The 25,651-nt window shown below is 37.1% G+C and overlaps 1 protein-coding gene across 3 annotated transcripts in view; it reads left to right on the top strand.

Moving 5' to 3' along the window:
• sipa1l1 (signal-induced proliferation-associated 1 like 1) overlaps positions 1-25,651 on the top strand; it is a 100,891-nt gene that overhangs the window by 40,881 nt on the left and 34,359 nt on the right. For all 3 annotated transcript variants that reach the window (XM_086264688.1, XM_086264686.1, XM_086264687.1), the window contains exons 2-3: positions 2,116-2,184; positions 25,233-25,358. The gene's annotated coding sequence lies outside the window, so the exon portion shown is untranslated. The remainder of the gene's footprint in view (positions 1-2,115; positions 2,185-25,232; positions 25,359-25,651) is intronic.

Here is a 25,651-nt window from a genome sequence, read left to right as displayed (position 1 = left end):
ACTAGCACTACTGTTTAGGCTTAGTAAATGACAGTAAGTGATTAAAAGAGTGCAACCTGTGGAAAATGGTTAAACTGCTGAATTGCTACCCAGCTCTTCCACAAGATTGAAAATATGGTGGCAGTTGAGGGTAGCCAGTAGATCCTGTTCTGTAAAGTGTAAAGTTCTTGGAATTTAGTCTGTTCTGTTACTACAATGTCAATCAGCACGTGCCTGCTCGCAATGGGCGGATTGCATGCTTCCTTTAACATAACCACTGCTGTGATTAAAAAAGCGGAACAGCTGATAGTGACTAAAGATAGCACACAGATTGACTTCTGTGGCACAGTTGCACAATATAGTGATGTAACACTGATGAATCTATTAGATATAAATGTAGTCCTTTCTAGTGTTTGACCCATGCAGAGAAATAGGGATAGGTCTTTTTTTCCCCTTCAAGCAGCAATTTACTGATCAACTGTGTAAAAGTCTAATATACACATAGTATTGGCTCGTTTGATAGTTGGTGTCTAGAAGGATAAGTAAAAACTTTATGAATGTATATGTTGTTTCTAGTAAACACATAATGCCTAAACAGCAGGTCAGATCACTGCCAATTAAACAGAAACTCGCCTTGCATTAGCTTTCTGCTTTAAGCCGAGTGTTTCCTACAATTAGAGCAGTGGCCTTCAAACTGTAGGACAAGGAGCCACTGCAGGTGGAGGCCAGACAATCAGGTGAAAAATACAGAGTTAACTTAAAGTAATTTAATGTATGTTTAATAGAAATAAGCAAGAGATGGCTGATACTGCTGACAGTTTCTTTTTTGGATGATAACAATTGATAAACTTGGTGTGAGGTTGTGAGACTTGCCACAATTTACTCCCTGAAGGCCTGACATCAACCCCAGCTATATATCAAGTGTGAGGTAAATTGGGTTAACTGTAGCTGAGGGAAGAAAATAAAAATAAAGAATCCCTTTATTCATTAGTGCAGTGTAAATTTTTGGGACAGTGCATTTCTGGGATCCTTCACTTATCATGAGTTTAGGTCTGACCTAATTGTTTATTTAAGCTGGGAAACAGATGGTTAAAGTTGGTATTGATCAGCGCTCATCACAACTAACATCAAATCAAATGAATTCCCACGACCACACAGATGGAAGTTATAACAAGCGTTTCTGCAGTGTGCAGAGTTGGCGAATGCAACTGCATCGGTTCTCCAGGAAATCCAACCAGCCTCCATAGGGAGGAAATGAAATACGTGCATGCTGGGATGTGTGTGTTTAAAAACAACTCCTAGATGACTGGTTTGACCTGTGATTACAGTGGACGCTGTACTTTTGTGAGCCCTTATCCCCAACTGTACAATTTGCATCTTTGTTTGAAGCCTGTTTTGGAATTTCAGTAAGCCACAAAACCTTACATATTATTTTTGTAACTATCCTAATGGATGTCATTCATTAGACTGTGTGTCAATTAAGATTTGCCCTTCATTACAGGCCTGATGATTTTTGCAGTCTTGTTAGTTTGTGTGTGATGGTCCTTGAACTGGAATTACCACAAGCATTTTGAGATACTCCATTAAATTAGCGCTTTCATTTTTTTCTCTCCCAGAGGCTTTTAGCTGAATATAATGAGCTAAGCAATTTTTTTTTTTTGTGTGTGTGTGTCACTGAAAAGGACTATACCTTTTTATTTAATTATTTTTAATTTGTTGCTTTATTTATTAATTGGTTAATCAGTAATGCGGTTTGGTTTTCAAGTAAAAGCTAGTCTGTAGGGTGCGAGGTAAAAAACAAACTTAAATTCTGGCTTTTCAGTGATTTAACAAGTTCAGTTGTGGTGAATCTAAGAGGCACTGTAAGTCCTGTAAAATCAAATACTCATGTTAATATTTAGATATATTGCAATTGTATGTTATTATTGTAGATAATGGTGTCTAAATATGCAAAATTCATAGATGGGTATTTACTACTTGGGTCAAAAATTTTTAATATTTTCCTGATTGGTCTCTCATTAAGCTCGTCTTTCATAGAAGCACTCTTTTCTCTACAGGTGTTGCATTTCTGTTATTTTTATTTGACCTCACTGTGTACGCTATTCCTCATGCGCAAATTATCATCTTCTATTTTAGGTTACCTGTACAGCTTTCAGGCTGTGTCATCTGCACTTCACTGGTGTTGACGAGATACCGGGATCAACAGTGAGTATCCAACTTGCTCAGCTGGATTTTCAGGGTCTGTTGGGTTACATTCATCATAGATGTTGATGCAGATGGTATCAGTGTTAATGCTCTTTTGTGTTGCTTTTTATCACCAAAAATAACTCAGAACTTCTCAAAGTAAATGTTTCTGTGCTTGATCTTCTTATAAGAAGAGCTGGTTTTATTAGATATTAGATATGTGGCTACCATAAAGATTCTAGCAACAGGCTGTCAAAGTACCAGAGTGTTTATATGTATTACAATTGTAATAATATAAAAACTAGCATCCTTAGAAACAATCAAACTCTTCCGTGTGCCCTTCACTTCTAATTGGCTTTCAGATGTAGTCTTCCTCCTGCCACCTACTTGAAATATGGAGTTAAACTTTATGGACACTGGACAGATGGTAGGTCTAGCAACTCTAAAGTAATTCAGTTGAGTAAAAAATGCCAGAAAATAATATCTTGGTTGTCTAAGGTATTCATAATATTACTAAAAAAATGCATAATAAATAAATAGAATAGAATAGATTGTAAAAATAAGGCGTAAACTGCTCTGAAATAAGAACTAGCGAGTAGGCGGCCCTTATCTATGAGTTTGAAACAGCATGTTTTGTTCCAGTAAATGCTTTGCTTCCCTCTCTGTGTATTTCTATCCCTCTTTCGCTTCTTTTTCTTTCTCTCTCACCTCCTCCCCCAGCCAGCATAGCTGCTCTCCTCTACTCCCACACACACACAGACACTACTACAGTCACACAAGAATGAGGGGGAGAAAAGAATGAGATATGGTGAAAGGAAAAACACCAGGGAAGAGAAATGGAAATTATAATAAAGAGCGAAGGAAATTAATATAATGGGATAGAGAGAGATAAAACAGAAAACGGAAAAAAAATGATGTGCATAAGAATTTTAATGAAAATCTATTTGGACTCAAAAGTAACACAGGTGGTTGGTAAAGTCTGTTTATCTTGTAATTTAGAATCCTGGAAGTCCACGAGCCTTAAAAAAGAAGCGAATACAAATTTGCATGAAATATTTGGGAAAATTCTCATAAGATAGATTTGCATGAGTGTTCTCTTGCAGAACAAATATAAAGAAAAGCTGAGTGTATAGGACTCCTAATAATAAACCACTAAATTGCAAATGGCGTTTTCAGGCTTACACTATGATTAGTTTCTTTGACTTCTTCTAAAATGTGGTCTGAGCTTAATTTTCGTCTTAATTATAGACTAACACAATCTGGAAAAACTAATAACATGCAAATACGATCTTGAGTTTTAGTGAACACACAGAGTTATCATTTAAAGTTCAGGAAAATCAAAGTGAACCTCTGTGCTAACAGCTTCACCAAAACCAAAACCTCCTAGGAGTGGGTGTTTCAATTGAGAGGTTCAGAAGTGTGAATTGTAGAGGGAGCCCCTCACTATAAGTAAGTTATACAAAGTGTGATTACTAACAAGGTCTGGTTTCCTCAAGAATGAGTGATTGCTGTGAACCATGCCCCGATCAAAACAACCTTTACAGGACCTTTTAGTAGAAGCATTTTACTCGAAAAGCATACAAAACCCTTGGATGTTTATCATTCCACAAGATCAATTATATTCAAATGGAGGAAACGTTGGACTGTTGCTGCTCTTTCTGGGAGTAGGCGTCTTACAATGATCACACCAAAAGCACAATGTGCAATATTGAAAGAGGTGAAAAAGAACCCATGAGTAACAGCAAAACACCTGCAGAAATCTATACAACTTGCTATAATCTTTGCTCACATCCTCACTATAAGAAAAACACTGAATAAGAATGGTGTTAATGAAACACCACCATAAAGGAAACCACCACACTCCAAAAAATGCCTTGTGGCATGTTTAAAGTAAAAAAAATAAACAAAGAGAAAATCTCCTCGGTGGAGTAATGAGTTAAACACACATACATAAATCTGCATTTTGGAGGGAGAAAACGCACTAATTCAAAGTACGGTGGAGGCAGCATCACTGTCTGGGCCTGGACATAAAGTTATCAAAAAGAATTTCAAAAGGTGAAAAGTTATCAATAAATTCTGGGGAATGATTAGGAGACATTTCATAAAGCAATAAGGAAAAACGTCCATAGTACATAAATAAACAACTAAATGGTTAAGAGAAGAATGGCGTCGAATGGACAACTTGAGTCCTGTGGTCTGATTGATATCCCAGCCAAGCAAGATGCCGACTTGAAGAGGGGTTATCAATACAAAAGGTTTTGTATGAAGAATAGTCCAGAAATTTTCCTCTTTATTGCACAAATCTCATCAGTGGTTACAGGAAGTATATAATGAAGGTGGTTGGTGCCGAAGAATGTACATCTATTTTCTGCTTAGTCAGTTTAGGCTGAAGAAGTTAGTTGAAGAAGTTGCACTTGAGTGTGTCTAGTGATAAGAGGAAATCAGTACCATGCAGTGACTGTCTGTTTAGATGGCAATGAGTCACAGTAACTGAAGCTAATTGCCATAAATAGTAATATGTCCCTAAAGAGGGAGGGGAGTTTTACTTTTTGCAGCAGCCTAAATGCTTTTAAGGACAAACTCATAAACTGTCCAAAGGTTCAATATCAATATTAACCTTGTTAACTAATAATGGCTCCAGATTTATAATTTGTCAGACAAATACACATTTTTGTAGTTTTTCCTCAGATGAACCTCTGTGCTAAGAGCTCTTAAACAGTCAAGGCAAATTTAAAAAAAACAAACAAAAAAACCCTTGAGCTACAATTTGAAAGTCTGCACTTCACTCACATTTTCATTGTAACCAAACAGAATTGATGTATTAGCCCTACATGGCCAAGCATCCATGTCTACTATAGTAGCTACATCTATAGTCACTCCTATACAGTGGTTTGCTAAGTTTGCAGAATCTATTTAAACACTTCTCGCCTGAATGGATATCAACTCTTTTTGAAAAAGCACTTCCTTCACTTCCTGTTTGCCCAGGTTTTCCAGGTTTTGTTCCGCTGCAGGCAAATGCCCCATAGTGTTGACACATGTCAGTGGTTGTTTTACAACCTTGAACATCTTTGCATGAAGTTGAACTGATTTGATGGCATACATCTTTCTGGATGGTTGTAGCAGCACTGCCTGTGCTTGCAGTGTTTGTATGTATGATTGGAGGATGGAGGCAGCCATGGATGGATGGAAAGAAGAGAGAGTGAAAGCATAGTTGACTTGATGGACTGACTTACTCACTTACTTTAAGCATCCATTTCTTTCCCACTTTCAGTCTCAGCATCTCATCTCCTCCCACATACTCTCACATTGAGTGAGGAATCAGTCCTTCTCACTTCTATTATCTCTCCATATCTATCTCTGTCGCTCTCTCTGCCACTTCATTCTGGCCATTCTGTACCAATCGAATACGCCTGCTGTGGGCACGAATGAGTCCCACAGCAATCATACCACGTCCTCATTAGGTCTATTCTAGTGGCCCGCCTTATCCTGCTTCATCCCTTTTCTCCTATAATTGGGCAAAAACCTCTGCCTACCTGTCAGCAGCAGCCCCAGTACAAATGCTGCAATTTATTCTTTACTGCCACAGGGCATCTTAGAAGTGTGTAGGTTTTGACAATGGTTTCAGAGTAACCATGGGACATTGCTGTCCAGTGTCAATTATAGCAAATAGCTGAATCCTGGGGAATCAGTTGTTACACAGTCCACCACCACCTTTGCTACCTTACGTTAATGACTGTGCCACTGACAGAAAGAGGCAGCTTTTAAAAGTGAACACTCTCTGGTCACGTTATTAGTTACACTGGTTCTGCTGCTTGTTAAAGGAACTATCTAATCACATGGCAGAAACTTTAGGTGTATAGACACGGCCAAGAGGATCTGCTGAGGTTTAAGCCAAATGTCAAAATAGGAAAGAATGGTTTCTGCTGATACCAAGTACAGATCAATACCATTGCTAAATTAATCATTTTTATTCCTCACTGAGGTATTTTGAGTAAGGATTGCACCAACAGCTGATTGGTGCATCCCTAATTTGTACTGATCAGCTGCCTTTGAACTAGCATCATTCAGCGATAGCTCACAATGTATATGCAGATGAAGAGATGTAGAAAAGGTTAAAAGGTGAAGTTCAGTAACTTGCATAAAAAGTAACATGGCAGCCACTGACAGAGCGGTTGTGGCTAATTACAAGGACACGACCGGTATGTTGGCCAAGCTTTGTGGTGAATTACAGTTTAACTGAGTGTGCGTTTAGCCATTTTTCTTATGGTAAAAGCATGTTTTGTGTTGGTGAAATAAAATTTAAAAAGGGCCTCCAGTAACTTGCGTATAATGATATGTCTGTGATAACATGGACTTATATTTTGGTCATTTAATGGCTGTTTGCAAAGAGTGCTTTAATGTTTTAAGAGTTTTCATGTAAAGACTCAACTGAAAATGCATCAGAATAATGGCTGTTATGTCTCATTAAAAGAAGGGAAAGGAGCTATGTTTGTGCTAATGTACGTGTCTTTGCAAACTGCTCATAAGTGAAGAAAAGTACAATGAAAGAATAGAAGTAGCCCATAAGACTTGATGTAAACAACATAAAAGCACAGATCTATCGAATCTCAGCAATTTGGACTGCGGGTGGTGGTGTAATGATGCAGTGGATATTTTTTGGCACAGTTTGAACCATTTAAACACCATAGCCCCTCTGAGTTTTGTTGGAGAGTGTACGTGTGCGTAACATCTTCTAATGGCTGCTACAGCATGACACCATGCCTGGTCACAAATCTCAAGTAAGCTCAGGCTGGTTTCTGGAACATGACAGTGAGTTCACTTACATTAAGTGACTTCCACGTTCACCAGATCTCCATCTTTTTTTCAATGCAGTAGGAGAATTGCATCATTAAGGTGATACCTGTGTCTACAGCACATCCCAAAGGTGCTCTATTGCAGCGGTCTCCAACCCCCAGGCCACAGACTGGTACTGGTCCATGAAGTATCAGGCCGCGAGAGTTGAACCTCGGTTGTGAAATTTATAGCTTTCAAGGTTTTTATCATTTACTCAGTTTCCCTGGGCTTTTCCCATGTTGTAGTAATGTATCTTATTTTGAAAGAAATATTTATGTGTTACCATAGCGACCAGAGCGCATTAAGGGGCAGAGAGGAGGATGTCACTCTTAGTGTTGTTGGCGCATTTCAGGAATTCACATTTATTATTATATTTACAAAATGCCACAGTTTCTTTCTTAGTTGTATCACTTTATGTTGTTTATCTGCGACACCTTAAAGGGCGGCCTGTGAAAATATTGTCTGACATTAAACCGGTCCGTGGCACAAAAAAGGTTGGGGACCACTGCTCCATTGGATTGAGAGCTGGTGACTGTGACCACTTGAGTACAGTGAATTCATTGTTGTGTTCAAGTAACCAATTAGAAATGATCTGAGCTTTGTAAGCTTCCTGTGTCTGACTGGGAAGCAGTGGGATGGTGGTTAACACTGTTGCCTCACAGCAAGAAGGTCCTGGGTTATCTCGGTTTAATCCGGCTTCCTCCCACAATCAAAGGACATCCAGTTAACGGGTGTAGGTTAACTGGTGATTCAGAATTTCCCATAGTTGTGAAATAGTTATCTGTTATGAGCTTTGTGACATGCTGTGTTATCCCGCTGGAAGCATCCCTTGATGACCTATGGACGTGGTCACCATCAATACTAGACTCTGGTGTTTAAACAGTGCTAGGTTTGCATTAAGGGAACCTAAATGTGCCAAGGAGATATTCCTCATATAATTACAGCACTGCCACCAGTGTCAGCCATTGTACAAGGAAGGGGTGAGCCATGCTTTTTTTTTTTTTTTTGTGTATATACACTGGAGTCTGAGCCCTAAAATCTAAATGCTGCAGCAGAAATTGAGATAGAGAGACATTTTTCCTATTTTTGTTTTAATTTTTTATTCTTTGGTCCAATTTTAGTGAGCCTAAGTGAATTATAACATCAGTTTGATGTTTTTGTCTGGCAGCTGGGCAGCCAGCGTCAATCTGCTGCTCTAAACCATCTGCTTCAAGGTTCAGTGTGTTGTGTGTTTGGAGATGCTCTTCTGCGCACTTTTGTTGCAACGACTGGTTATTTGAGCTCCTGCTCCAGTCCTATGAGCTCGAAGGCTCCTGTGTTCTCTGTCATTAATGAGGCATTTTCACCCAGAGAATTGCCATGGATTTCTGCCATGCAACCGGCTCATTACTTGTTTTAATGAGCAGTTGAACACGCGTACCTAACAAGTGGCCGGTGAGCGTATTTAAGTTCATTTATTGACATAGGTGGATTGCTTGTTTGGGCTGACTACACATGATCGGGTGGTACTTTCTAGAAGCAAAAATGTAGTTATGCATACTTATTTAGGTTAAAAAAATATTTTTTTTTATACTGTTAAAGCTTGAATTTTTGTAGCATACCTGGGTTTGGTGGCTTTTGTATATTGTTTCAAATGCCATTAAAATAAGAGCAAAACTAAAAGGGCAGAGTAGATGAAGAATGAAGACACAGTTAAACATATTTTATTTAAAATGGGGGAAATTTGGAATCGAAGAATACTTATGTTATCAAAAGCAGAAGACATGTGGTAGCATAATCAACTTTGTTATTAATACAATAGTTTGTATGTTGTTATATATATTTTTTTTTCTTGGAAATTAACACTCTGGACTTTAGTCATGAGAATAAATGTCTCATCCATTCCCCATCTGACCTGCCACTTCCTCTGGGTAAGCAGGAAGAGGCTGAGATGTGTTTCCTGTTGGAATATGAGACTGCTTCCTTGGCAAAAGCACAAGCTGGCATAGCCCTGGGTCTGAAAGCAACAGGAAGGAGTAGGGTTTCCTTACTGTATATTCATTGCACTCTGCATTATCCCCATCTCATTACAAGGCAGAAGCAGCTATCCGTACAATCCTTTTTTCTTTTTCTTTTTAAAACTTTGTAGGACTGATCATTCTTGACTAGTCTAAAAATCTCACAAACGAGAACTACATCTAAAAGGAACTTTTCAAAGTGTGCAGTGACAATTAAGAAGTTGTGCTACCATAGTTATAATCTCTTTTATTTTGTCTTTATAATAAGTGAATACATAAATGTAAAAACTTTAGTTACTCCTTGGTGTAGTGGGTTAGGTATTCACTTAACAAGCAAAAGATCCACGGTTGAATATCTGGAGGAGACACAAATTCCTTTCATTTATCAGGAATGGCATCCGACATAAAAACAGCCAAATCAAAAAGTGCTGTGAATAACAGAACCTTGTGAATAATGGAACAGCTGAAAGTAGCTTTATGAATAGAAAAAAAGAATAATATTTGGGTTTCCCATCACTGGTTACTTGTAAGCATTTAGCAACGGTATGTAGTATTAAATTTGTTATGTAGAGTACAAACACACATTTCTACTTTGCTGAACAAATGAATCAAAAGGCTTTGATTATACAGATCATATTGGGTGCCAAATGTAATTTGTACAAGCTTAGACTATATTAGTCCGACTTTGTCCTCTGCACTTATACTATTACTCAAATTATACTTAAATTTTGATTGTGTATGAAAAACTGCTTGTAAGAAAGAGTATGACTGTGTCCATGGAGAAGCTGATGTTTGTGGTATTATATGGTGTTTTGGAAAAGTGTATGCTTATGTCTATACGTAGGCTTTGTTGAAAATGTATATAATTTCTCTTAAAAAGATAAATCTCAAGAAGGAAAACATGATAACCCTATCTGAAGTCGTTCTAGGCTATTCCTCCACCAGTTTTTGTAACTCGTAGCTTGGATGTTGCATGCTCTCTGATTTTCATGCAGTAAGACTAAAAGCTTCCCGCTATTGTTACAGCAAGCTAATAAATTCTTACTGATGTCAAGTTATTACAACAAAGATATCATGTGTAGCCTCTCTTTCCTGTTAACTGGTTGTCTTCCAGTGCAATTTTCCATTTAAATTTCATTAACCACTGCTGTTGGCTCTCCCATTGTGAGTTTTACACTGCATGTGCTTTGACTGTCTTAATTTTCAAAATGCTGTTTTTCACCAACACTAGGTTGTTTGTCAAATTTCCCCCATTTTAATTAGAATGAAAACAACAGAATTTGAATAAAAACAACAGAATTTGAATAAAAACAACAGAATTTGAATAAAAACAACAGAATTTGAATAAAAACAACAGAATTTGAATAAAAACAACGGAATTTGAATGAAAACAACGGAATTGCAATAAAAAGAACTGAATTAGAATGAAAACAACGGAATTAGAATGAAAACAACGGAATTAGAATGAAAACAACGGAATTTGAATGAAAACAACGGAATTGCAATAAAAACAACGGAATTAGAATGAAAACAACGGAATTTGAATGAAAACAACGGAATTAGAATGAAAACAAAAGCATTTGAATGAAAACAACGGAATTAGAATGAAAACAGAATTTGAATGAAAACAACGGAATTAGAATGAAAACAACAGAATTTGAATAAAAAGAGTAGAATTAGAATGGAAACAAAAGCATTTGAATGAAAACAACGGAATTGCAATAAAAAGAACTGAATTAGAATGAAAACAACGGAATTTGAATGAAAACAACGGAATTTGAATGAAAACAACGGAATTTGAATGAAAACAACGGAATTTGAATGAAAACAACGGAATTAGAATGAAAACAAAAGCATTTGAATGAAAACAACGGAATTTGAATGAAAACAACAGAATTTGAATGAAAACAACGGAATTAGAATGAAAACAACAGAATTTGAATAAAAAGAGTAGAATTAGAATGGAAACAAAAGCATTTGAATGAAAACAACGGAATTACAATAAAAAGAAGGGAATTAGAATGAAATGAATAGAATTTGAATGAAAACAACGGAATTAGAACAGAACAGAATTTGAATGAAAACAATGGAATTAACATGAAAACGACGGAATTTGAATGAACAGAACAGAATTTGAATCAAAACAATGGAATTTGAATGAAAACAACGGAATTAGAATGTACAGAACAGAGTTTGAATGAAAACAACAGAATTAGAATGAAAACAACAGAATTTGAATAAAAAGAAGGGAATTAGAATGAAATGAATAGAATTTGAATGAAAACAACGGAATTAGAATAGAACAGAATTTGAATGAAAACAATGGAATTTGAATGAAAACAACGGAATTAGAATGAAAACGACGGAATTTGAATGAAAACGACGGAATTAACATGAACAGAACAGAATTTGAATCAAAACAATGGAATTTGAATGAAAACAATGGAAGTTTAAAACAAACAACAGAATTAGAATGAAAACAACGGAATTAGAATGAAAACAACGGAATTAACATGAACAGAACAGAATTTGAATCAAAACAATGGAATTTGAATGAAAACAACAGAATTGCAATAAAAAAAAGGGAATTAGAATGAAATGAATAGAATTTGAATGAAAACAACGGAATTAGAACAGAACAGAATTTGAATGAAAACAATGGAATTTGTTTTAAACTTCCATTGTTTTCATTCAAATTCCATTGTTTTCATTCAAACAACAGAATTAGAATGAAAACAACAGAATTAGAATGAAAACAACGGAATTAGAATGAAAACAACGGAATTAGAATGAAAACGACGGAATTTGAATGAACACGACGGAATTTGAATGAACAGAACAGAATTTGAATAAAAACAACAGAATTTGAATAAAAACAACAGAATTTGAATAAAAACAACAGAATTTGAATAAAAACAACAGAATTTGAATAAAAACAACGGAATTAGAATGAAAACAACGGAATTAGAATGAAAACAACGGAATTTGAATGAAAACAACGGAATTTGAATGAAAACAACGGAATTAGAATGAAAACAAAAGCATTTGAATGAAAACAACGGAATTAGAATGAAAACAACAGAATTTGAATAAAAAGAGTAGAATTGGAATGGAAACAAAAGCATTTGAATGAAAACAACGGAATTACAATAAAAAGAAGGGAATTAGAATGAAATGAATAGAATTTGAATGAAAACAACGGAATTAGAACAGAACAGAATTTGAATGAAAACAATGGAATTAACATGAAAACGACAGAATTTGAATGAACAGAACAGAATTTGAATCAAAACAATGGAATTTGAATGAAAACAACAGAATTAGAATGAAAACAACAGAATTTGAATAAAAAGAAGGGAATTAGAATGAAATGAATAGAATTTGAATGAAAACAACGGAATTAGAATAGAACAGAATTTGAATGAAAACAATGGAATTTGAATGAAAACAATGGAATTTGAATGAAAACAATGGAATTTGAATGAAAACAATGGAAGTTTAAAACAAACAACAGAATTAGAATGAAAACAACAGAATTAGAATGAAAACAACAGAATTAGAATGAAAACAACAGAATTAGAATGAAAACAACAGAATTAGAATGAAAACAACAGAATTAGAATGAAAACAACGGAATTAGAATGAAAACAACGGAATTAACATGAACAGAACAGAATTTGAATCAAAACAATGGAATTTGAATGAAAACAACAGAATTGCAATAAAAAGAAGGGAATTAGAATGAAATGAACAGAATTTGAATGAAAACAATGGAATTTGTTTTAAACTTCCATTGTTTTCATTCAAATTCCATTGTTTTCATTCAAACAACAGAATTAGAATGAAAACAACAGAATTAGAATGAAAACAACAGAATTAGAATGAAAACAACGGAATTAGAATGAAAACAACGGAATTAGAATGAAAACAACGGAATTAACATGAAAACGACGGAATTTGAATGAACAGAACAGAATTTGAATCAAAACAATGGAATTAGAATGTACAGAACAGAATTTGAATGAAAACAACAGAAAACAACAGCATTTGAATGTACAGAACTGCTATCTGCGTTTCTCTCTATCCTCCTCTTTCGGCTTACATGTTTACTACATATAACAAGTACTGGAGAGCGAGCTGCTTTCGTTCTCAGTCCTACTCACTCCTCTCTTACTGCAGTGCTGTTCTAGCTCACTGTTGCCCACGCAGAGCTGCGCCATTTTGGAAATCTGCAGCTCGTTTCTGATGGCTGCAATCCATGGCTCTCTCTCTGTTTTTTAAATAAGTCACCTGTGCTGTGAGGCAGTGGAAAACAAGACGTCCTAATTTACTCAGTAGGCTTGTTTCATATCCAAATGCATGACTTGTCACCAGTTAAACGATCCTCTTGCTTTGCAGAATTGAACCAGAGCAAGCGAGACCATGTTGAGTTGTACTTGCTGCTGAGAAACGTGTAATTATCTACATTTCCGTTTCTGTCCTTTTCTGTCTCCCTCAGTTTCACAGCTATTGTGTACCACAGTTCTCTGATACGTTGGATTGTCTTGTTAAGCAGCAGCTGGGATTTTCTTTGGAACTACGCATGAAAGCGCTTTATATTTTTATAGTTGTTGATTTTGTGGGATTGTTGCTCAATCAAGCCACATAATTTGAATATGACAGTTCTGCCAGTTACCAGTGTTTTTATTTACTTTTTTAGATTAGATGACAGAGACCTAGTTTGTTTTCCTCTCTAACCTACCCTGTTTCTTACAAGTTGCTTCTCTGCTTTTGTCTTCCAGAACTTTTCTCTTCACTCTTTTTATTCTTTTAATTTCTCATCTTTTCTCTTCATATCTCTCCTACATCCTCTTTCACAGCACCCTCTCTTCAGTGCCTTTCTTTATCTCTGTACGGCCCCTCTATCAGCCCCCAGCCACCATGTTAATTACACCACAGTTCTTTTTCTCTATTATTCACCACTCTGCTATTTCTGTCACCCTCACTGCTGTGCCTGCATTTGCTACATCGCCAGCATTTTGCTAGGGTCTGCAGTGGCTGTTGAAATGAGGAGGGGGCGTGTACTGGTGCCCAATTCAACAACAAATGGTTGTTTAGCGTCATCTGATTGGCACAGATTAGTGGGCTGTTGGCGGTGGTGTGGAGGTGGCAGTTGCAGAAGACCAGGCAGCTTCATTGCTGCTGTCTGTGCACTGCAGACTGATCTATTTGCCTGGTTTCTTTAAACGGGTCTTTAAATGGACTTTTGCTGTCAACAACATCAAAACGAGCTGGATTGCTCACATAAAGCCAAATTAAACTCTATTAATGGGTGCATATTTATCTATGCCACCCTCACTACTGAAGTTAGAATGGCTGAGACAAGTTGCAGTGCAGAAAACGACATCTTAAACGCTAAGCAGCCGAACAGTTTGTATTATGATGATGACGACATTTTGTGCATTAATGCCAGAGTTACTGAATGTGGTAAATGTTTATCAGTGCAAGCTACTTCACTCCTTGATTTATGTAGATTAACTAACTTTATTTAATTTCAAGTTCATGTTCAAATATGTAGTTTTGCTAGTATTCAAAGCACTCTCAGATCTTGCAGCTATTGCGTGTACAGTTGCCATCAATCGTAATGCCTTCGGTAGATTTAGTTGCTTATTTTAGGCACTGTAGGGCTATGGTAAATGGATTGGAACCTCTCAGATAGGACCTGAAGTCTGTCTGCGTGTGCCTTCTTCAGTGTTTTACTTATTTATTATCTTTATGTAGACACACTAGACTGAACAAGGTGTGACAGTATGCATTTTGCAGGAAAAAGTGACAGAAATAACTGATTTTCAGGCAATGCAATGAAGAGATTTTTTTTTTCTTTAAGTAATTACTTTTGAAGTAATAGTAGATACTGTGGCTCGACATATCACACATCAAATGAAAACAACTCAACTATTTTGATTTAGCAACACAAATGTTTGTAAAATCAGTATATAAAACATGACCGTCTGTGAAAACCGATCAAGCACACAGACAGTATAAAAGATGGTTGTAGCTACTTTGAGGTGGCTGCAGGATTTTTGTCATCACCATCTTACTATTTTGAAACCACATGTAATGAGAAGGCGGCAGGTCTGGCTTTAAAACCACACTCTATTATAAAATCGAATTTGTTTTGTATTCAGTGTGACGCTAAATGTGTGAGTGAGCCCACAAACTCAGCAGGATTAAGCCACAAAGCTTTATAGGCTATGGGATCGCAGGTCTTTTTGCATCCACAGGTATCACCCCCTAGCAGGTTTTTGTCTATGATTAAGCTTTCCAACACTAATTACATTATACTTATACAGGTGGAATTTAATAAATGTATGCATAAATGCATGTATGCATGCATGCATTTTTTTACATCTGTCTCATGGATTGTTGGGAAGTTGGAAATAAAATTTGAGTAGTTTATTACAGCTCGACCGATATTATTAGGGCTGATATTATCAGCTGACGTATGTAAATAATTTTCAAATATCAGCTGATAAATAAAAATTAAAAATGTAAAGAACTTCTCTCTTGCTTTTGGAACATCATGAACACAACAATCAGCTGGATGCAAACAAAGTTAGGCAGAGCATAAATGTGTAATCTACAGCTTGTTGTTACATTAATATTTATTCAATGATAATAATGTTATTACTATAACAATACCTAATACCTGTATTGCATGTTGCGACAGATCTTACCAATAAAATGTACTTTCAGTGCAAATGTCGAGCTATCTTTGCTGGGTTTGCTGTAATATTATTTAAACTCACATTGAAGGATGCTGTTTTAAGTAAGTCTAACTTGAGTCTAACTTCAGTCATGTATGAATGACCACATATGAAAAGTAAAAAATGCTCATAAGTCAAAGACAAGAGAGGAGTTAAAGTACGAGTCAAGTTGATACACCTAAAAGAAAAGTCACTGTAGCTTGCTACTAACTAACCACCCTTTATCCTCAGAAAAATCATCTCTGCTTGCATGAATAATAGACCAGCATTTCATGAGGGCAATTGGCTTAATGGACCTGATTCATCATAACTTGCATGACCCAGATGCTGTCCTGTGTGATTTAAAGTGCACACGGCGGCAGGGTATTTCTTGGCTTAGAATGGACCTCTGGAGGCTGACTTTGCTCGTAAGCACAAGTGGTCCACATTCGCTAAAGGCATTGACTCTGTTGCCTTATTTGAGAAATATCTTTGAATATTCCTACTATTTCAGATCATTTCATAAACTAAAAATGGATACTATGCTTCAATAAATTTAGCTATAATCAGCAGTTATGGTCATGAGTGCGCATGCGCCATTAGCGTGCTGCCTGCTGTAACCCCTAATTTCCCTCGGGATGAATAAAGTATTCTGATTCTGATTCTGATATAGAGTTGGTGACTTACCTGACTTGTCTTTGTGCTAAAACCCCCATTTGGTACCTCACCAAAATTCCTGACTGTCCAAGAGCATAGTTGGTTTCTGATGTTTAGTTGTGGGACAAATACAAACATGTATACACATGCTTTCATGCAGGGGATGTAGGAAAGCTCTGAGTGTTGCTTTCAAGGCATGTTAATGACCTCAGGACAGTGTTTAGAGAATCTGGTCAGGATGCGGTCTTAACTTATTCTTTCTCACATGCAGTATTCTGCTTCTGAGGAATTCTCAAGTGAAATATTGTTTTTGGCATAGATGATGGTGAAGCCTGGGTAAATGGCACAATTGGGCATTACAAGGTTATTTGCACTAGGAAGCTAGTAGGATGTAGACAGTTTACTATCTGATCAAAGCATAAGTGGCACTTAAGTCAGTTTCTCCTAAGTAGTTAAGGTGTTGCTCTCTCCTAATTAATCTGTTAAAAGCTTAATTATACAGTGTGCTACATGTGGTACTTGAAAACCACATTGTATTAACCAATACTGTAAATCTACTGTGAATCTTTTTGATGTATGGCATTCAGAGCCAGTAAATAACACACTCAAGTACCAGCATAATAGATAAAAACAATCTGAATCTCTGATCTGTGATGATGTGCAACATTCTCTGAGTTTCCACCAGATACGTTGTTATTCTTCCAGTGACTTTTGTACAATAAGATAGAATTTTCACCCAGGCAACCCAGTATGTCAGACCTTTCTGTTAATGTATCCACCCGCCATAATGTAACTGTGAAAATACATTAGTGATTCGCTTGGTTCTTTCTCTGCTGATGACAGAAAGGCAGAGGTTGGTGAGTAAGTTGAGCTACGCCACAAGGAGAGCCCTTAATGATGATTAATGCTGTTCACACGCAGCCGGCTATAATGAGTAAACACAAGTACATGGAAATCGGGTAAACAACTGAAGGTGAGAGTAGTTTTAAAAACGGTAAAGTCATGAAATCCAGAGAATTGGGGGGGGGGGGGGAAGCTGTAAAATTCTGTGATAACTTTGTCTTCTCTTTCTTTTACCAACAGCTGATAGAAGCTCTAAAAGGTATAAAGGACCTTGTGGCTATGCTTTGTATTCTTGGATCCATGCAAACTACAGAAACCTAAATAATAGTAGTAGTATCCAGGCGGAGAATGAACCATGGCCTTACTAACATTGTTTCTCACACATGCACCAGAAAAACAGGAGATTCCTTCTGTATTTACTGTTCGCATGTTTTTTTCCTTGCACATTTTGCTTTGCTTGGACATTTCTGTGTTGTAAAAACAAACTCACCATCTAATTCAGGCCAGAGCAAACAAGCTATAGGTGTGAAAATTCCCAAGTCTCATTGTAAATTTGGGGAGAGGCAGCAGTTTCACAGGGAGCAACTTGCATGCACTAACATGCACGCATGGCCAAAACTTTAGAACAGTAAAGTGAAGATTACAACACACAGTGCAGGAGGTGTGGCTTTGCTAAGGACACCATTACTCCAATGGCCTCATAAGAACTGAGTGCAAAATTGAATGAAATTGAGTAAATCTGTTCAATGAAATGGTGGCGCAGTCACCAGAGGCCGGTATACTGGTGCCTTAACACCTGTGCTATCTACCAAAGTCATTTTTATCTGTGTTAAAAAATAAAGCTCATAGATACCTAGTACCTGAGCAGAATGCATATATTCCAGCATTAAAGTGACTGCCCATTGCTGTAACTATTGCTAACATACACACACAGACCCTCTCTCATCACTCAAATCTCAATGCTGCTCTCCGCCTTCCACTGTTATTCTGTGGTAGCTGGGGAAGTGGAAGCGCTGTAGAATAAACTATAAGAATACCTTCAGAGCTCTCAAAAGTCCCCTCTTACATTTTAGTGAGCAAGAGAGGAGACCCCAAGCTCACCACCAAGCTCTGCAGAGGGAGGAAAGAAAAAAATCTGCAAACCACGTTCATCTTTCCACACAATTACAATTTCAGTTTGAAAGGCTCTGAGCAGAAACTCCAACACTTTGGACTGCCTGCTGCCTGGCAGCTTTCAAAGAGAATGTTTGATTTTATTATTTATTTTTTTCTCCTTATCTTCTCTGTGTCTTGGCCTAGCATTTCCTCATCTATGCTCAGACAAGCTGAGATGAAAAGCTGTTTACCTTTCAAACAGCTCTATAGTATTCAAAAGTGCTGTAGGTCATGACTGTTACTGTGTGACAAGCACACATTTCGTTGTTTAGGGGACATCATTTATGCAGAACTCTTATTGTTGACATGTTTGTGATTTCTGAGAACACTTAAAACCATCAGTGCTACTTTTTAAAATGTCTCTTTATATACTTTTGAACTGCTGAAGTCTTCAGGAAGTTTCAAAATATTTGAAACTGTCGGGCCACATTGGCAGAAGGTTTAAACCAAATGAAAGTTGGAGTATGTAATGCTGCTGAGCCTGGGAAAGATGACATGGGTGAGAAAACAAGAATGTGATGCAACAGCGCTCATTATCTCTCTGTTTGCTTTGTTTGTTTAACTTATGAGACAGACAGAGAGAGAGACATGGAAATGCAAACTAAATGTCTGCATCATAATCTGGACCCCAGTTGGTTGAGGCAACCAACTTGCCTCAGTGGTCACACTGATGCCACCAGTGTTTTGGCACCTGGTGTACAAAAGGACATGCTGTCAAAGATTAAGTCAGTGTTCCTCTCTTTCTGTTATTTGTAATTGGCACTGCTCACATTAGGCTTGCATTGCACCACGAGCCATCCAGGAAGCAATATCTCTTTGAATTTACGCTCAGTAGGTTTTCCCCATTATATACTGCAAGTCCAGAAGCCTGCAGCTTGAAGCTTTGGCTTAGAAACTGTTTCTGCTTTGAGCCTGTGAAAACCATTGAGACATAACGTAGTATGCGTTGTCAGGACGTAGAAAAACATGACGTGACTTGACCTGACTCACCAGTTGGTGTAGTAATGATGTCTGTCTGGGGAAACAGGTGTGCAATTGTCAAATATCTACTAACAGAAAAACATCACAGTTAGAGAGTTATGCTTCTTTTTTCTTCTCCTATTTTTCTTTTATGGTTTTCTTAAATCTTCTGCCTCCACACTTCTGTCTGGTCTCTGATTGGAAGGTACTTAGAGTATCTTTGCTAAACACAGGTTTGGGAAAACTATCCATTTTCTTCTACACAATACAGGTTGATTAAAGAATGGAGACTATTAATTTTCTTTGTACCTTTCTGAAAATACTAATTGAATGGATTGAAGAAACAAATCGTAGCGTTTCTCTGCACCTGATCTGCTCACATGCACACACATACCATACCATTCACACTCAATGCACTTATTCCTAAACTTTATGTGCCGCCTCTTTAACGGTCTCTTTTCATGGTGCAGAACTAGCCTCCATCAGTCAGTGAGAACTCATCTGCTCTGTAATATTCAGGTGCATGACTCACTGTGCACTGAAGCATATTAATAGTCTCACAGTGACAGTCACCGGCACACCTGGACTGCTTAATGGCAACTTTAGACTGGCAGAAACATTAAAAAAAAAAATAATAATAATAATATTTAATACTCCATAGTTTTATTTATTCTTCATCAGTGTTTTTGCTAATACATTATTTTACTATACTAACTAGCCCAGTTAAATATTAACATCTACACTGATTTGCCACTTTGTTAGGTACATCTTGCTGTTACCAGGTAGGCCCCCCTTTAAGAACTGCCTTATTTCTTCAGGGCATAGATTCAGAAAGGGGCTGGAGACATTTGAGTCCATAATCATATGACGGCATCGTACAGCTGTTCAATGTCACATTCAAGAAAGCAGTTTGAGATGATCTGAGCTTTGTGACGTGATGCGTTATCCTCCTGGAAGCAGCCATCAGAAGATGGGTGCAGTAGTCATAAAGTGACAGAAGCAGTCAGCCATTCTTCTCTGGCATCAACAAAGCATTTTGACTCAGAACTTCATCTCACATTTTCTCTTTTTTAGGCCATTCTCTGGCGAGAGACCTAGGAGATGGCTGTGTGGGGAGTTTCTGAAATACTCAGACCAACAAAGACAGGCACAAACAACCATGCGACATTCCAAGTTATTTAAATCGCCTTTCTTCCTCATTCTGATGCTTGGTTCGAACTGTTCCTAAATGCACTGGGTTAGTGCCATGTGATTGGCTGATTAGATATTTGTGTAAAACAAGCAGTTTAAGAGTGTAAGAAGCGAAGTTACCACTGAGTGTAGACACTCGTAGTAACACTTTAACTTACATCCTATAGTTGGAACACATCAGCTGTGGTGATCATTACCATTTTTTTTAACATGCACCGCTGAAAAAATGACAAATGTGTCTAATGGTTTTCATCTGATGTCACACATAGCTGACGTGTTCCAATTACAAAACTCAAGTTGCAGTATTACTTCAATGAGAAGTTTCATGTTGGTTTATTTTTATTGAATGACAGAAAACTACACTCATCAGCCACTTCACCATATAAAAGGAAGTGTGTATATGTGTGGGAGTGAATGCAACAAACCATCTGTTCTAGACGTGACGTTTGTACCCACAATAATTGGTAGAGCATTACATAATTCTTTGCAGGAAATGTTCGGGGGAATTACAAACCATATCATCTCTTACTGGTAATGAGGTCACACTGAAGTCGCTGTTAAGTGATTACTTATTCAGACAATTACACTAACTCCAGGTTGAAATCCTCATGGAAACTTTTATTGGAATGATGTGGAGCGTTTACTTGGAAAGGGCCGTAACTGCCAGTCGCCAAACATTGACTGCTTAATTCAAGATAAATTAATGGGTTACAACAAAGGGGTTTCCACATTCTGAATGTTACTTTAAAGCAGAAATGTTTTCTTGTAGCAGAACACAGGAATATTTAAAGGGTGCACCCAGTGATAACAAGCAGCCAACGCCCCTGTTCATGGTTTTGTTGCCTCAGAGGTTTTGAGCCAGAGGAAAAGGAAAATCACCAGAATTACAGAATTATAATCATTTCTTGTCTTTTTTAAAAAAAAACCATGTTATTAGCTCATTGTACCTCTGTACATAGTCATCCCCACAGCCATTCTGAGCCAAAACAAACCCTGCTTTTTTTTTTTTTAATGGTAATGATGTCAGTTATACAATGCTAATGCCAGTTATACTATTTCTTTTATAAATGGTAATGATTGTTTAACAGTGCTAACAAATTGCCTCACAGCAAGAAGGTCCTGGGTTCAAATCCATCATCTGACTGGGGCTTTTCTGTGTGGACTTTGTGTGTTTTCCCCGTTTCTGCACGGGTTCTCTCTGGGTACTCCGGCTTCTCTCCTCAGTCCAAAGAAATTAAGTTAGTGGGGTTAGGTTTATTGGTGATTCTAAAATGGCCAGGTTGTACCCCGCCTCTCGCCCTATGATATCTGATTTATTATAATACATAGTAAATCTGCAGTATTGCAGTTAGTTTACATTTTTCCAAGTACGTCTCGACACATTTATATGTCTGTATGTACAACAAAGTACTAGCCATTGTAATGATTCCTACTATGGAAATTTACAGTGACTAAGCTGTAAGACATCTGCAAATGCACAACAGTCAAATTAAAAATCATGTTTTTGTTTTTTTCAATTTTATTTTTGGGTTCGTTTTTTTGTGTGCAAAATTCCCACTGTAGAGAATTGAACTTGCTCTCGTGTAAATCTCTAGATTTTTATCTTTTCAATCAAGTGCTTGATATGATATTACACATCCGCTTTCACTGTGTGATAATGTGCTTGGGGTCCCAGCCACTATCATTTGTAAGAAGTAAATAAGTCCCTCTGTTGACAGTTTCCTGCCAGCTGGGCCAACAGATAACATCAGCAGCCATTACATTCACTGGGCCAAGGATGCTGCGCATTTACCTCAGGAATCGACCTCATTTAGACACTGCTAAAGGTTACTGAGTATCTGTCAGTATAATTGGTCCTCAGTGGCTGCATAGATGCGTGCAACGCCACATTCATTCATTTTGAATTGCCAGTCTTCCAGCCAAGCATACAGTTTAATCCTCTTCCTGTTTGCTCAGTTCTGAAACTCTTTCACTGTTTTTTTTTTTTTTCTCCACGTACTATCCAACTCATTTTTTTTATTTATTTATTTATTTTATTAAAAGTACTACGCAATCCTCTGTGGAATAAGTGAAGGGCACTCTGCAGCTAGTTATTCGGGATACAGTTTTTGAGTGGTAGTATCTTGGAGACGACACTGGTTCATAGCAGACTTTGTGGAACGGGAGGTAAAAACAAATGTGCTGTTTTTGATGGTGATAGCTGATGTGACAGTGCTGATTTGAATGATTGAATATGTTCAAAATACCAGCATGTGTGCTTTGTTTTTACCTCTGCACAGCCAAATGGATAATGGGACTATTTACCCAGGATATGTTCTGCAGAAATGATCAAAAATAAGCAGGAGTGTGGTGGAGAACTATTCATAATCAGATTTTGTGTAACAACAGAACATGTAAAACAGTTGTCAACAAGATTTGTATATAAATGAGAAAATTATAAAAAATATTTTTAGCCTAATATCAACCCAGCGGATTTTGTGCAAATTAAGCAGCTTGTGGATTAGAACATCCACTTGTTCTCTTGTTTGCATTAATTTGGATAAGAAGAAATTGAAATTTGTTCTTATTTGGTAGAAGAAGCCTGTTATGATTAGCTTCAAGGTCAGTAATGTTATCAACTTGTATCCACATACTTTTGTAATGAGCCTCAGGATTGGGTGTTATTGTGCAAGCAGTGTCCTCATTCACAAGGGCCTTTATCAGTCAGACAGTCTACAACAGAAGCGAGAGATCTCCTATTTTGGAATGACAATTGAAGTACTGCAGGGATTACTGTACTGCAAACAGAGCCGCAATGGCCAGTTTATTCTGTAATAGGACCAAAATGTGTCTGAATATTGGGAAACAGTCTTACAGTTACTCAGCCCCTTCTTCTGCTTTGGTTAATGGGAGAATATCTGTTCATTTGAGTTTAATTAAAGGAGCCTCGAGTGGGGAAAAAGTTGAACCAATTGATGTTGGTCTACAGTGGGTTGAAAGTATGCCAGCGTCGTACTGATTTTTGATATTTCCAATGAAGTAAAAAGTTTGACAAGCTTTTGCTGGCATAGAAGAAAATCGCTCGCAGGAGGTTCATCTATATTCATGTTCTTTCAGTTTCACAGTTCGCTCTCTTTTGAGACATTTGAAACTGTTTATAAAGCACCCAAGATGATTGTATATCTGTTCTACTAATGAGTTTCTGGAAAAAATGAATAAAAGTAAAACGCGGTGATTTGCAAATCATTGTAACCCCTTTGAAAACAGTTGTACTAATGCACCAATGGAGACAAGACAATTGAGAATTGTTTTTTTCTTTCTTTTTTTTGTCCCAAAACAATCTGCAGAAAATAGAGAGGCCTCTTTAGGAAATCCAAAATGTTCCCTTAGTGTTTGGCTCCTCATTATATGTGTAAGGGAAATAGATACTTGTGCTCAAACACACATATGCTTAAGTGAAATGAAAGAGAATTTGGTGTTCAGTGAGCATTGGGAAACTGAGCAGATTCTGTAGTACACCAAAGCACCATAGATCTTTTTCAGATCAGAGTTAGGTTACAGATGATATTAAAAAGATCTTAATTTCTACTTGGAGCTGAACCACGTAGATGGTTTCCGTTTTAAAGACATGGAGAAATTTGTGACATAACCATGAATCATGTTAGCGATCCACAGTGTTTGTTCCACTTACATTAAAGATTACACTCAAAACGCTCAACAACTCTGTTACACCTATTGTTGTGGTTTTCCCAGTTAATCCACAAACCAAGAAAAGGTAATTTCATGAAAACTGCTCACAGCGAGTTCTGTGTGAAGCGATCAATACCCACTCTTCTTTCTCTCACACGCACACACACTTACTAAAACATGCACCGTACAAAACTCTGTATCACCATGGTGATTCAGAATGTGGTCTGAAAGGGAGAAGTGGTGCATTATTATGGACCCACCAGTAGACGAGCACATACTGGTCCTTGTTAAACTTGTGAATAGTGCTGTAAAGCAATTACATGGACATGGCCATATTAATCCTGCTGATCTATAACATAATGAGTATACAAGAGAAGGAAAAAAACTGTCTGAAGTAAGAGGAGTTTACTTTAGAGCAGGCTGAAGCTTAAGCTTTTTTTTTTTAAATGTTTTTAATATTTGTCATGTTAATATTGGGCATCCACAATTGCATAAAGAGAAAGGGGAAAAAAATATTTTAAAGATATTTTTAAATATAGCATTTTTTTTTAAAGACTTTTGCTGTTGAATACCCTGCTAGTTTTAGAACACATTGAAAAGTCTAAGCTAAGAAGCTCCAATTTTGGAAAAAGGGTTTTGCTGGTTAATGTACTCTAAAGAGCCTGAGGAGACTTCATTCTCAACTTTACAGGCTGTGAGATACTCCCTATGACTAGATAGCAGACTGGGCTTGATGTGTAAAATTACTAGGCTCTCACGTAGCTGTTAATTAAATAACAGGGGATCTAATCTTTGACACTGCAGTAAAAATGGATAGACTCTAAACCCTAGAGTATATTCTGTATGCTGTATATGAGGATCTCAAAATTTCACAAAAATACCATAGTTTCCTATTTCTTTACTACTGCAGTAGAGTATCTGAAAGAAATGTAATACTAAAGAGTATGTAGCACTGAATGTAATTTGCCTTGTAATCTGACTTGTCTTCGGTTTCCTTCTGTCTTTGCTTTCTGTTTTCTCTCTCTACTGTTCTTCTCAGTTGCCGAGTTCCAGATAGAAAGAGTCCCCTGTCACCTGATTCCTAAGCAGACTGCTTGTAAGAGTCTTCAACAATAAAAGTTGGCCATCAACTAATTTCTCTTCATCAAGACTCACTACTGTAGAGGTACAAAATACCCCCCCCCCCCCCTTTTTTTTTTTTTTTTAATGCTTAAAATCATTAGCGCCATTTATCCTTCTAGATTGTCTTCGTGTAAGCTGACCATTGGGCATATCGTCTCCAGACATGACAGGCTTTTCATGACTGTAATGGTGTCCAAAATCCCCCCAAAGAGATGGACTCTCTGGGTTCCTACAATGATATTTTTTTTTTTTTTTTTTTTTTTTTTTTTTGGGTTATGTTTTCAGAAATCCAATGCTGCTGTAAGGCAATTCTCATTTAGTTCCATTGTATGCACC

The sequence above is a fragment of the Aulonocara sp. 'chitande type north' Nkhata Bay genome, linkage group LG15, assembly GCF_057382095.1.
Source record: "Aulonocara sp. 'chitande type north' Nkhata Bay isolate Kocher_YH1m ecotype deep benthic linkage group LG15, A_spYH_male_GT1.1, whole genome shotgun sequence".
Taxonomy (NCBI): Eukaryota; Metazoa; Chordata; class Actinopteri; order Cichliformes; family Cichlidae; genus Aulonocara; species Aulonocara sp. 'chitande type north' Nkhata Bay.
The sequence above is the reverse complement of the archived record's forward strand: the minus strand, read 5'-3'. Positions and strand labels throughout refer to the sequence as shown.